The sequence below is a fragment of the Neomonachus schauinslandi genome, chromosome 1 (genome assembly GCF_002201575.2).
Source record: "Neomonachus schauinslandi chromosome 1, ASM220157v2, whole genome shotgun sequence".
Lineage (NCBI taxonomy): Eukaryota > Metazoa > Chordata > Mammalia > Carnivora > Phocidae > Neomonachus > Neomonachus schauinslandi.
In genome coordinates, this window is record NC_058403.1 from 202939860 (window position 1) to 202952968 (window position 13109).

The window sequence follows — 13109 nt, forward strand, 5'->3', positions numbered from 1 at the left end:
TTTATTTTGCGGAGGGTGTCTATGACGTTTTCATTCCATTCTCAGCGGTTCCCAGACTACCTCCCCTCCCATATCCCCCCCCCACAAAAGGTCATGAGCCAGTTTTAAATCCTGTTTCCTTTTTCCCCAGCCTCATACACATGCTCAGGGAGACCCCCACACAGACAAACACACTCATCTGCTGTGCAAAGAGTCAGCCTCGAATCTGCCGATCATCCGCACTCCCACAGGCTCTCTCTGCCTCTTCCTTGGCAAGGAGCACGCACAGCCTTTCCTGAAAAACACAGTGTCCAGGTTGAAAGCAGTGACTGAAAATCTCCAAACATAATAGCCACGAGAAGAGAACCATGAAGGCCCCCCACCGCCCCCGACACACATCGCCCACTGTCAGCAATCCACCAGGTTCTGCCGCCTTCCCTTGGCCGATCCCTTTCCGGGCAGGCTGTGAGGCGGTTCTGTCCCCGTGTCCTTTCATCCTTCCACGTTCAAGTACACATCACTCAGAAAGGTGGGCACCTTCTCACACAGCCGCCAGGCTGTGATCACACCTAGAGCTCAGAGTCACACCCTCCTTCCCTTTAGTCATATCCTGCACATGAGCGGCGACATTTGATTTGGTGACATCACTGATGTACTACCCGATGGCTGGAAGCCTTTGTCCCCTTAGGATGTGCCCCCCCCCCCCCCCACGGCTCCCACCCGTGGCAGCTACTTCCCCACCTCCTCGCGGGCCAGGGACCCAGCTCCCCAGCTCCGGCTGCAGCGGGACCAGAACCCGAGGGTCCAGGATACCTGGTCGGAGCAGCCTTTTGCAAAAGGCTGATTGATGATCTGCAACTTGCTCCAAGTAAACGGAATTGCATCTTCAAAGCCAGTTTCATTTAAAAGGACATCCTAGTCCTGAAACAGTTGTGGAAAGCTATTTTTAAAACAGGAAGCGTCCGAGAAACAAAGAACCTGCCTCTTGAAATAATGGAGTAAATATTTCTGCCCCCTTATCAGATCTGGTTCCTTTGAAACATGGGTCTTTTTGTTTTGTTTTGGTTTGGTTTTTTTCTCCCAAATTTTCCCCAGTAAAAGTTACCAGGAGCCGTACAAATTGTATCATGAGCTGTTGTTGGAAAAAACATAAAGGGAAATGTGATCCTTATCACCAGCTTATTCCAAAGAAATTACGTGATGTGGGCTTGCATGGCTCGCGTTGTGTTTATGTTTAGTGGGTTTTTAAATATCTCTTTGATTTGCTTTCTGGCGGCTGCGCTGTGTGCAACTTTGCTTCATGACCTTGAGCAAGTTACCTAAGTGCTCTGGGACTCACTTTCCTCATTTGCCCAAGGAGTTGGGGCTGGACCACCAGTGGAGGACCTTCCTAGCTTTAAAAGTCTGAAGATTATTATTCAAGTTTCCAGAAAGGCACTTATTTTAGGATTTCGAGTAACATAAAAGAGGAAAATAGAAATCATCCCCTTAGTCTCATCTTTACGTAAAATATTTTGTGCACATATAGACAACAATGTTGTATTATCACCAAACTTGCTAAGAGACTAGAACTTAATTACTCCAACCACTAAAAGCAAATTACAGTTAAGTCATGTGAGAGAGGTGCTATGTATTGCTACAATGGGGATCATAATATATAAGTGTATCAAATTAACATGTACACCTTACATGTACACAATGTACAAATTTACACGATGTCACATGTCAAATGTATGTCAATGAAAATATTTTTCCATGCATTAAAAAAAATTGAAAAAATATTTTTCCATTCTTGATAACCATTTGAAAGCTAAGGGGGAAATACTAGCTTAAATGACTAGTGTGTGTGTGTGTGTGTGTGTGTGTGTGCACGTGAGCGTATACACTATTATATATTTATATTTATATAAAAATACTATTATATATAATAGTATTATTATTATATAATTAATAGCCTGACATATAATAGACTCTTATATATAATAACACTCTTATGACATGTAGTATATATAACCTATCAATATCAATACATTGTGTCGATAATATAGATCAATAATATGTATCTTTTAATATAAACTTAAAAAAACCCAGTACATTACAAGAAACCCAAGTTTCATAAATGAGCAATTCTGTGACCTGGTGATGGTTTTCCTACACTGACCTTCAACCCAGGGGTAGAGACCCTTTCTGAGGACCAGAGCGTAAGGACTTTTGAGATAGTGGTCTGCAGTGAGTGTTGTTTCTTTGTACTAAAGACAAACGGCAGAGTTTCCATTCCAAGAGCCAAAAAAAGACCCAAGATGAGATGTAGCCATTGTTCAACCGTAAACACGCTTTGTAAAGGAAGTGAGGATCCTGGTTCTAAGGGAACAGCATGGTAGACGGGAACTTCCGATTCCTTTCCGGTTTTAGATCCTAGGATAAGAGGACCTATGGCTCCTCTTCCCCTAGGGGAGACCAGGGAAGACACAGCAGCATGAAGAGCCCCTGGGTGCGCTGGGGAAGGACACAGCCTTGAGTCAGACAGACTTGGTGTAAATCCTGCTCCCCACTTGACAGATCTGGGGGCGCCCATTTCATCCCTTGGAATCATTTCTCCTCCTCCGTAAGGTGAAGATAATAACTCTCTCTCAGGGCTGTTGTGAGAATCCATAGCTGAGTTCCCAGCACATGCTAGATGCTCAAGGTGGAAAGAACCGTAGTACTAGTTGTTTTGTTATCTAGCTAACTGTGGTTAAAAAAAAAAAGAAAAAATACCCCAGCCCCAACCTAACAAAACCTAGCATCTCAACCAATTTTTAGTGTACGACTCAGGAGTGTTGACTATCTCCCCATTGTTGTGCAACAGCTCTCTAGAACGTTTTCATCTTGCAAAACTGAAACTTCATACCCATGGAACAACTCCCCATTTCCCCCTCCCCCCAGCCAGTAGTAGCTGGTTTTGTTATTACTGATTCGGATGGTTATTGCTGAGGCTCAGGTTGCTACGATAGTGATTGCTTTGCACTTTGAGAGCAGGGCTTAGGTTTTCTAGTTCTGTTACCCAGGAACATGCGGAGAGGGGACGCTGTCTATCCTAGCTAGTAAGCTACCGCACTGTTGCCTATGATGAGAGTCCAAAGGACATTGATCGGTATGGGGTAGTGGGGAGACGGGAGGCCCGGAGCTGCCGCAAACTTTCCCTGAGATTGCATGAAGGTCTATGGGGAGATGGGGGCTCGAGTGGACCGAGTACCTTGTGTAGACCAAGTCCATCATCAGCCGACATCCGGGCAAATGGTGCTTATGTCCGAAACCAAGTGCTACCTTTCATTCGGCCAGGGGACTTTCCACGTGAGGGGGACAGATGCCACTGCCCTTGTGTGGCATGGCTGGACTGAATCATGGGCTTGTCACCACTTCACCAGGGGTTATTTTTATAGCCGACAAGGAGACTTACTGGAAATGGCTTGGCATGCATGCATAGAAAGCTCCCAGGATGGGGTGGCTCTTCAGGCCCTTGACCAAGACATTCCCACAGAGCAGATCCCTTCTAGCCCAGGAAGGATTCCGGGGATCCCCAGCCTCCTAGAGGAAGGTTCTGGTTCTTTGCGGGCATATGTTTGAGGCCACAGAGCCCTCACCTGAACCACGGTCCTCTGACCCTCATGGATTCCCCCAGCCAGCCTGGCCACCTGCCCCCAACTGGCCCGCAGGGGGGACGTTCTATCATTTTCCATTTTCCATGCCCCTTTCTTGAGTTGCCCTCTCTCTCTCTCTCTCAAGCAGGGAGTGGGCCAAGGAAGGTGGTTCATTGAACAGAGGAGGTGATAGGAGACTGATGTTCGGCTGGGGGGCTCCTTTTAGACATGGAGCACATCCCGCCCCTTGGGGACGTCTCTCTGTCCCCCAGGCCCTTGTGTCCCAGCGTGGGAGGAAGCCCTGCGTGCGGCATTTTCTGATACTTCATCTTCAGGACATTTGTCACATTCCCAGCAGCAAATTTTCTGTCTTCAGCTGCCTCTCTCACATCTGACCAACCGCTTAGAACCCTGTTTTTGCTCACATTGTCTGGCTGACACGATGCCCCAATTCCTGGGGTGGTGCCACGTGTATTGTCTGAACTGCATTTTTTTCTTGGTTGAGCAAACAAGCAGGAATTTTCCATCAGGCAACAGCTGATCGCCTCCCCACGAAACAGGCCGTTGGTCCCCTGTGCTGCCGTGGACTTTCTTGCCGGGGGGGAAGCAGGGACCCCGGACAGACCAGAGACTTCGGCAAGGCATCAGTAAGGGTTTAAGCCAAGCCGGGAGTCTCCTCACCTGGCCTTCACGGAGGGCCTGCGGCAGCTGTGAAACTCGATCTAGAAAATTCTTCCCACTTAGAGTCAGTTAAAGGATGCAGAGTCCGTTTGCACTGAGCCCCTCCCAACCATTACCTGAGAGTCTGGGACTGACCACTCTGTCTGAGCCCTGGGGCCCAGGGCGCTCTCTTGCTGGGCATCATTTGTAACTTTCTCTTAGGAGCCTCCCTACCAGGTAGATCTGCTGCATTTCTTCAAAAACCAGATGCCCTCAAATGCAGTTGTGTTTCCAGAAACAGGAGATGGCTACCCACAACCAATGTACTTTGAATCAGACTTAATTCAGCCAGCGTTTACCATCACATTGTACTAGACCCTGGGTCAGTAGACTTTTTGTAAGGGGCCAGATAGTAAATATTTTTGGCTTTTAGGGCCCAGTGGTTTCTGTTGCAATCACTCAAGTCTGCGATTGTAGCACAAAAGCAACCCAAGGATATATGTCAATGATTGCACGTGACTGCCTGCCAATAAAACTTTATTTACAAAAGCATTTGGGGGGCCAGCTTTGGCCCTCAGACTACAGTTTGCCATACCAGATCTAGGGCCTGAGCTGGGGACTGGGGAGGCAACGGGGAGCCAGACATTTTCTCTGCCCTTATGGAGCTCCAGCTGAGTTTATTTTTTTATGAGGGCCAAACAGTTTTTGATTTCTTTCTCTGGGGTGCAGGTGGCATTACTTGGAAGAATAAAAATGAAATGCTACGTTGTTCGCAACACCATTAAACCAGAGGTCCCCTCCCTGTTTCCCCATAAGTTTTATTTATTTATTTATTTTAAAGATTTTATTTCTTTATTTAAACACAGTGAGAGAGGGGACACAAGCAGGGGGAGTGGGAGAGGGAGAGGCAGGCTTCCCGCCGAGCAGGGAGCCCGATGCGGGGCTCGATCCCAGGACCCTGGGATTATGACCTGAGCCGAAGGCAGACGCTTAACGACTGAGACACCCAGGCGCCCTCCCCATAAGTTTTAGAGTCAACATGTTGAAAAGGAAATTATGTAACGTAAGAATGGCCTCTTCTGTGAATCCAATGACAATGTCAAGGTCATACCGTTGTTTTGATCTCCCCACTCTCCATATTCGGGGCACTCTTTACCATCTTGACTTAAGGCTGACAAATGCATGGGCTGAAAGGAATTTTTTTAAACTGCAAGATGGAAAATCCATTGTTTTTCTGAACATCACTCATATGTCCAATTACACACATTAGTGGAGTTCTATACTGTATTACCTAATGACATGGATAAAGGGGGTTTGAACTCAGCCTTTCTGAGTGTCTGTTGTCTGTTGTTAATAGAGAAATGGATGTTCTTTTTTTTTTTTTTTAAAGATTTTATTTATTTATTTGACAGAGAGAGACACAGCGAGAGAGGGAACACAAGCAGGGGGAGTGGGAGAGGGAGAAGCAGGCTTCCTGCAGAGCAGGGAGCCCGATGTGGGGCTCTGTCCCAGGACCCTGAGATCATGACCTGAGCTGAAGGCAGACGCTTAATGACTGAGCCACCCAGGCTCCCAGGAGTGGATGTTCTTGTCAGCAAAGCAGAGGTAGAGTTACTGCCTGGGAGTCTGAGAGGCTCCAGGTCAGTTGTCTGCTTTTATGTCTGATTTTCCAAACGCGATCTAGTTATTTGTTTAATTTATAAAACTGTGGTAAAATACACATCTACAAAATGTACCCCCTTATGCATTTCTCAGTGCTCAGTGTTAAGTACATTCATGTTGTGCAGCCCTCCCCGCCTTCCATCTCCAGAACACTTCATCTTGTGACACTGAAACGGTCCCCATTCAACGCGATTTACCCATCCCCTCCCCTGCCCCTGGCACCTGCCATCCTTTCTGTGAATCTGACGACTCTAGGGACCTCGTCTAAGTAGGGTCATGCAATCTTTGTCTTTTGTGGCCGGCTTCTTTCACTCAGCAGAATGTCCTCAAGGTTCCTCCATGTTGTAGCAGGTGTCAGAATTCCCTTCCTTTTTAAGGCTGAAGAATATTCCAGTGTGTGTGTGTGTATGTGTGTGTGTGTATCACGTCTTGTTTTCCATTCACCCATCAAGAACAGAGACACTGGGTCCAAATTCTATTTTATAGTCACCAAAGAATTTTTTTTTGTAAATGACAATTTACGACTGAAACCTCTATTCCCATTTTCTTCTTTTAAAAATAATTTTGTTTTTATTGAGGTGAAGTATACAGAACATAAAATTAACTAACCATGGAGAGTGTACAATGAAGAGGCACTTAGTATATTCAGTGTCGTGCGACCATCACCTCCAGGTCCAGATCATTCCCCTCCCCCCAAAGGATACTCCGTCCCTGCGCGCAGTCACTCCCCATCCCGTTCCCCCAGCCCCCGTCGACCCCCAGCCTGCGTCTGTCTCTATGGATCTGCCGGTTCTGGACCTGATCACACACGATGTGGCCTTGTGTCTGGCGTCTCTAACTCAACACAATGTTTTCCAGGTTCACCCACCTTGTAGTGCGTGTCACGATTCCTTCCTTTTTATGGCTGAACATGATTCCGCCATTTTGTGTACGTATCCATACTTTAATGGACACTGGAGTTCTTTCGACTTTTTGGCTATCACAGATAGTGCTGCAATGAGTATCCCGACTGTTTCTTAAATGAGCAAGCCAACAGCAGCAGCAATAAGAAAAACAATTGCCAGAACTTCTCCTCCAGGCAGAGATCTTTTGGGAGCCCCCCCAACCCCACTTAAAAACACACCCAGGCGGGGCTCACTCATACTTGAGAAAGGACCAATGCAAGGTCATCTGTCCCGACACCCCCTGTGTGCTTCCATTGGGAGCCTCAGAGTCTTCCCCGGGCAGAAGTCACTCAGGGGTGGGGCAGTTGCCTCGGACATCGGGATCGTCCCCACATGTGGCAGTCCCCCTCCCCTAGTCCCACGTCCCAGAGACCCCGGAATTAAATAGAATGAGTGGGGGGGGGGCGTGCCTGGGTGGCGCAGTTGGTTAAGCATCTGACTCTTGATTTCGACTCAGGTCATGATCTCAGGGTCGTGAGATGGAGCCCTGCATCAGGCTCTGCGCTCAGCTTGGAGCCTGCTTGAGATTCTCTCTCTCCCTCTCCCTCTGCCCTTCCCCCCACCCAAATAGATAAATAAATCTTTAAAAATAAGTAAATAAATAAATAAAATGAGTGGGCTTGCTCCTTTGAGGCTCCACGGTCTCTCTCATAATAACGTCACCATTCCTTCATTGAGTACCTACTGTGTGCCTGGCCTGGTGCAGGCCCTGCCCTCAGAGGGAGCCCCACCAGGGGAGCTGCTAAGGCCCCCTTTTGACAGCAGAGGAGATGAAGACCAAGAGCCACAGGCTGACAGTGGTGAACTCAGGAGCCCAGCTTGGTCCTGTCCAGTGCCCCCTGCCCCAGCCTCGTCCCCCCAAAGCCCAGACCCTGGTGGGCAGGGAAAAGCTGGCCCCTGCAGGGACCCGCACACATGCAGGCAGAGAGGTTTGGTGGGAACTGACTGTGCTTGATGTAACAGCTTCTGAGATAAGAAACCTTTCCTTCGACAAACCTCTGTATGACTCAAAACAAACCCACGAGTCCCCGGCACGCTGGCCTGTCACCCCGAGCCGCGTTGAGGAAATGAGACATCAGGATGTGTTTGAGGTTTGGGGTTCAACGGAAACACACCGGGAATGTGGAGAATTCTGCCCTGGAGAGGCGGGATTGGCGTCTCTGGGCATGTTTTCAAGCCAAGCGGAGGGACGGGGCTGGCTGGATTCCTTCTTGCTTTTGGAACATCATAGAACCCGGAGGCCGCAGACACAGGGTTTGGCTGAGGAGTGTGTCTTTTAGACTTGGGACAGTCCCCAAAAGGCCAACTTGGGGTCAAGGTTGAAATCAGGGGTGACTGAGGTGGAGGGCAATCAGGATGTGCTGGAGAAGGCAGGATGGTAGCCTCGAGAACAGCATCTGGCGTTGGCGAGCGCAGAACTATTTCCTGAATGACTGTGACAGTTTAGAGCCGCGTGTCTCAAAGTGTGGGCTGCAGACGGCCAAGCCAGTCCCTGGGGCGCTGTAGGCATGCCACCTCCCGGGCCCTCCCTGAGGCCCTCCAGATGGGATTCCATCCATGCTGGGGGGCAGAGTGGAGGGGACAGCCTAGGCTGAGCTCCCACCGTGTGGCATGAAATGACTCTCTGATTTGCTTTTCTGACCAGCCCAGGGGGAAGTGTGGCTCAGCTGGACCGGGCAGTTGCCCAGGGCTATGGCCGGGAGGCGAGCGCCAGAGCTGGGGATCAACCTGGGCCACAGACTCCGAGTCCTGTCTACACTGCCCACTGCATACTACGCAGCATCCTCTTGGTCTCTCTTGGAGTCCATAAGAAATCCTGTCATCCCAGGAAACCCTGGATTTGGGGTTTTGCTTTATGAGTACCAGGAAGCAAAGCCACTTCACCAGCTCATGGTGCTGACCCCTTCCCAACCAGGCGCCCCCACTCATGCACACCCCTCGCTGCTGGCTGCTCAGACCCAGTTCAATGGGGGGAGGGCCAGATACCTGTCCATCCCCACCCTGGTTAGATTGGCCGGCATGACAGTGGGCAGGGCTCCTGCTGGGGGAATCAAGGCAGGCTTCCCAGTGGAGGTGACACTTGAGCTGGGCCTTGAAAGGTGGACTAGGTTTGTCCCATGGACTCACAGGAGGGGCTTCCTTGGCAAAGATGTGGACTTGGGGAGGAGGGAGGGTGAGTGGGGGTAGGGTGGGTTGACCTTGGAGATGAGGATGGGAGGTGGGGGGGGCATGGGAGCAGTAGAGGCTAGAGGGAGGTGGCTGTTGTAAAGGGCCGGAATGCTGAGTGAAGGACTTTCCAACATGCTCTAAACCAGCAAGGAAGGGGTGTGTCCAGATGGCTGGGGTAGGCTCTCAGAACTGCCAGCCTTGGAGCCATGAGGAGCTGTTCTTGGGGGTTGAGGGGTAACCTGTGGGAGTCAGGGCAGGCTCTGGGGCTATGACCCCAGAGGAACCACGGGAAGTCCCCAGGGGACACCCAGAGATCTCACGGGCACCCCAGGTGTGCAGATGAGATGAGTCTCAGGTACACCCAGGCCCTTGGGCAAGACCCAGATCCCCCCCGCCCCCACCAACATGGAACTCCACTCAGGAGCTCAGGCCCCCCAACGAATCTCCCACTGCCATGATTCACTCATTAAGGCTCCAAGCAGGTTCTCCTACATTACTCTTATTTAATTCCCATGCATTTCTGAGTTTGCCAAATTTCTCCCTATTTTGGATTTCTAGTTTCATTCCACTGTGGTCAGAGACCATGCTTTGTGTTATCTCAAACCTCATCAATGTATTGAGGTGGGTTTTGTGGCCTATCCCGGGGAATGTTCCATGTGCACTTGAGAAGAATGTATTCCGCTCCTGTTGGGTGGAGTGTTCTAGACATGTCTGTTATAGCTAGTTGATTTGTAGACTCCCTGTACTTAAAAATAAGTTTTATAAAAGCCAGTGTCGGGGAGGGGGGAGAAGGGGGAAAAAGGCTTGTCAAGAGAATGTCCCGTTCACTTTGTTCTAGGTTAAAACAGAGTCCAGTCCTGGCAGGCCGTGTGCCGTTGGGGCTCGGTGGTGTGGCCAGCTCCTGTGGGATGTGTGTTTGTGGCTCCAGAGGGCCGAGGGAGCCAGCATGTCCCAGTGAGAGGCCCCTACTGCCTCTGAAGGAGAGCCGATGGGGTCAGCCTGTGTGAAGGCCTCGATTTCTGGGTCCTGGCCAAGCGCAGGCCCTGGCCTGGTGGAGGGTCTCTGGGTCTGGTGTTGCCCCTCGAGGAGGCTGTCCTGGGGCCTTTGGGGCCTGGCGGGGTGGGGTGCTGGCTGTACCCAGAGCAGCCTGCAGGATGAGCGGGCGGGCAGGCGGGCGTGCCGGGTGTGAGTGGCACCTCCACCGCAGGCCGGTCCAGCTCCTGGTGGTGCTGGGTGTCTCTGCACAGCACGGGCCGCCGCGAAACCCTGACTTGTGGGGTGGCCCCAAAGCTGGGCCACCGGCTGCGCTCACCTCCCTGCTGTTTCGCAGAGGAGGAAACTGAGGCCCAGTGTGTGGCTAACTGGGGCTGACCCAGCAGTGAGCTGGTGGAGAACTGAGGTCCGACTGTGCTGGGACGTTTGCAGGGGCCAGTAGCACCTGGCTGAGCTGCTCGGGAGAGAAAAACATTTCTGAGCTTCTGAGCAGCCGTGAATAAAGCTTTGCCAGAGAAGACAGGGGCATCCAGCAGTTCCAGGTCTGGCTAGCTCCCCACACCACTGAAAGCAGGGTCTTGAAGGGATGTTTGCACACCTGTGTTCACAGCAGCGTTATTCACAATCGCCCAGAGGCAGATGTCCCCTGAGTGCCCGGCAGTGGCTGAACAGAGAAGCAGAGCGGGGTCGAGCCATACGGTGGAGTATTACGCAGCCCCGAACAGGAAGGGGCTTCTGCTGCGGACTGCAACATGGATGAACCTGGAGGACGTTAGGCCGAGGGAACTCAGCCAGCCACAAAAGGACAGATACTGTGTGATTCCTCTTGTGTGAGGTCCCTGCAGGGGTCACAGCCAGAGAAGCAGGAAGTAGAGGGTGGGAGGCTGGGGGAGGGCTGCGGGGGGCAGTGTTTCATGGGGACGGAGTTTCACTTTGGGAAGATGGGAAAGTTCTGGAGAGGGACGGTGGGGATGGCTGCGCAACAGTGTGAATGTGCTTAATGCCACTGAATCGGACGCAAAATTGGTTCCAATGGTTAGTTTTATGTTCTGTGCATTTTACCACAATGAAAAGCTAAAGAAAATAAGGGGTGTCCAGGAAGAAAGTGGGGTGACTGGGGAGATGGAGCCGGAGAAAGTGCTCAGGCTGGGAGCAGGGTCTTGGCAGGACCTCTGTCCCCACCCCTGTCCCATCCTCCTTGGTCTATAGGGGCTAGGATTGGGGGGGGGCAGGTGGCTCCCTTGGTTGGTGCCAGCCTGGATTTGGTCCCTGCCCCCAGAGAGCCCCCAGTCAGAACCAGCCAGGGAGCAGGGACCCCCGCCCAGGAATCTGGGGGGAAAATGCTCAGGGAACCAAGAGAAGAGCAGAGAAGGGTATGAGCGCTCAAAAGGGAAAGGGGGGGCCTCTCCCAGCTGTGGGTCATGGCTGAGGAAGCCTGTCATAGCACATGAGGGGCAGGGCACAAATGATGGTCACTGCCTGCCTTAATCTTCTGTGGCTCCCCACTGCCCTTCAGTCCTGCAGCTCTGGCTCATCCCTGCCTCTTCCCGTGCATTCCAGTCAGAACCACCTCCTCCTTCCCAGAAGCCCCACGTGCGGCCATCTCCCTCCACCGCACTCCCTCCTGGGGGGGGGGGTCAGTCCATGAGCCCCAACATTGGAGGCAGGACACGTGCGTGTCCCATGAGGCTGAATCAGTCGTGCCTGCCCAGAAGGCCCAGCTAAGGACCTGGGATTTGTGGAGGGGAGAGAGTGGGGAGGCGTGAGTGGTCACTGAGTCTCAGCCTTGGGGAGTCTGGGTAAGGATTTGGGGGGGTGGAACTCTGAGGAACTCTGGCCTTTCTTGCTGTGTGATCTGGGGCAGGTGGCTTCCCCTCTCTGAGCCTCCTCATGCATCCCTCACCTCCTAGCCCATCAAGAAATCCATCTGTCCCCCGGTTCCATGTGGTTGGCTAATTTGCTAATGTGTGGTCAGGCCTGGAGGAGCCCAATCATTTGAAAGTCACTATGTATGTGTTCAGAAGGATGAGGGCCCTCGGTCATCCCTCCATCCCAGGGAGTGGGTGAGGTCTGCTGGATGGTCAAGCATCTGGAGGTCCAATTGCTGCTGGCCGTGGGAAGAAAAGAATTTCCAGCTGAGGAAAGAGTAAGTGCAAAGGCCCTGAGGCAGAACTGAAGGGTGTATCTGTTTATTCCCAGAGCCACAAATGGCCACAAAGGTACCCTGCCTCACCCTCCCTCTCTTCCAAAAAAAGAATTGAAATTGGTGAAACATGGATCATTGCGATATGCCTCGTCCCTCTGCCTCCCTCATGAAATGGGACTGAACCTGGCCTTCAGGGCCCACACAGCGAAGGGAAAGTCCTAACTCTGAGAGGAGTCCTAGCTAACATCAGCGTGTGACTCTGGGAAATGCCTCTGGGCCTCAGTTTCCTCTTCTGCAAAGACAAGGAGATGATGCCTCTGAGGGGCTCACAGGCCTGCAGCAGAAATGATGTGCTGAGGGCCAGTGAGGGGGCCACTCGCCGGCAGGCACAGAGCAGAAAGCCGGGGTGCTGGGAATGGAGACTCCTGAGCCAGCTTCTTCCACCTCTGCCTAAAAACGGTTACCCAGGGCCCCAGCCTTTTGTCCCGTGGCCGCCTTTTCCCACCTGAGGATCTGCTTTCTGGCTTCAAGCCTACAGAAACGACCCCAGGACAGCTCGGCCAGGTTGCTACCCGTGGCCACAGGAAGAGTGCGTGAATCGGCAAATGCAAAGGCCCTGAGGCAGGACCAGGGGAGCGTACTTGGCTGACAGCAAGGAGGCTGAGTGGGCGCACAGGAGCGAGACGAGAGGAGGGAGGGAGGGGCTGGGGCCCCTCATACCACGATGAAGTCTTCGGATTTATTCTAAAATGATGGAGAGCTGCTGGGAGACACCATCTGATTTGATGGGGGAGACACAGTTGTGCCCAATATGGCGTCCGTGTAGAGGAGCCATGGGTCCAGCCCCCATGTTTTCAGGTGGGGAAACAGGCCTGGAGACACACAGTGACTGCCCATTGCAGAGGCATCCCGGGGGTGGGGGGAACTTTCATTTCA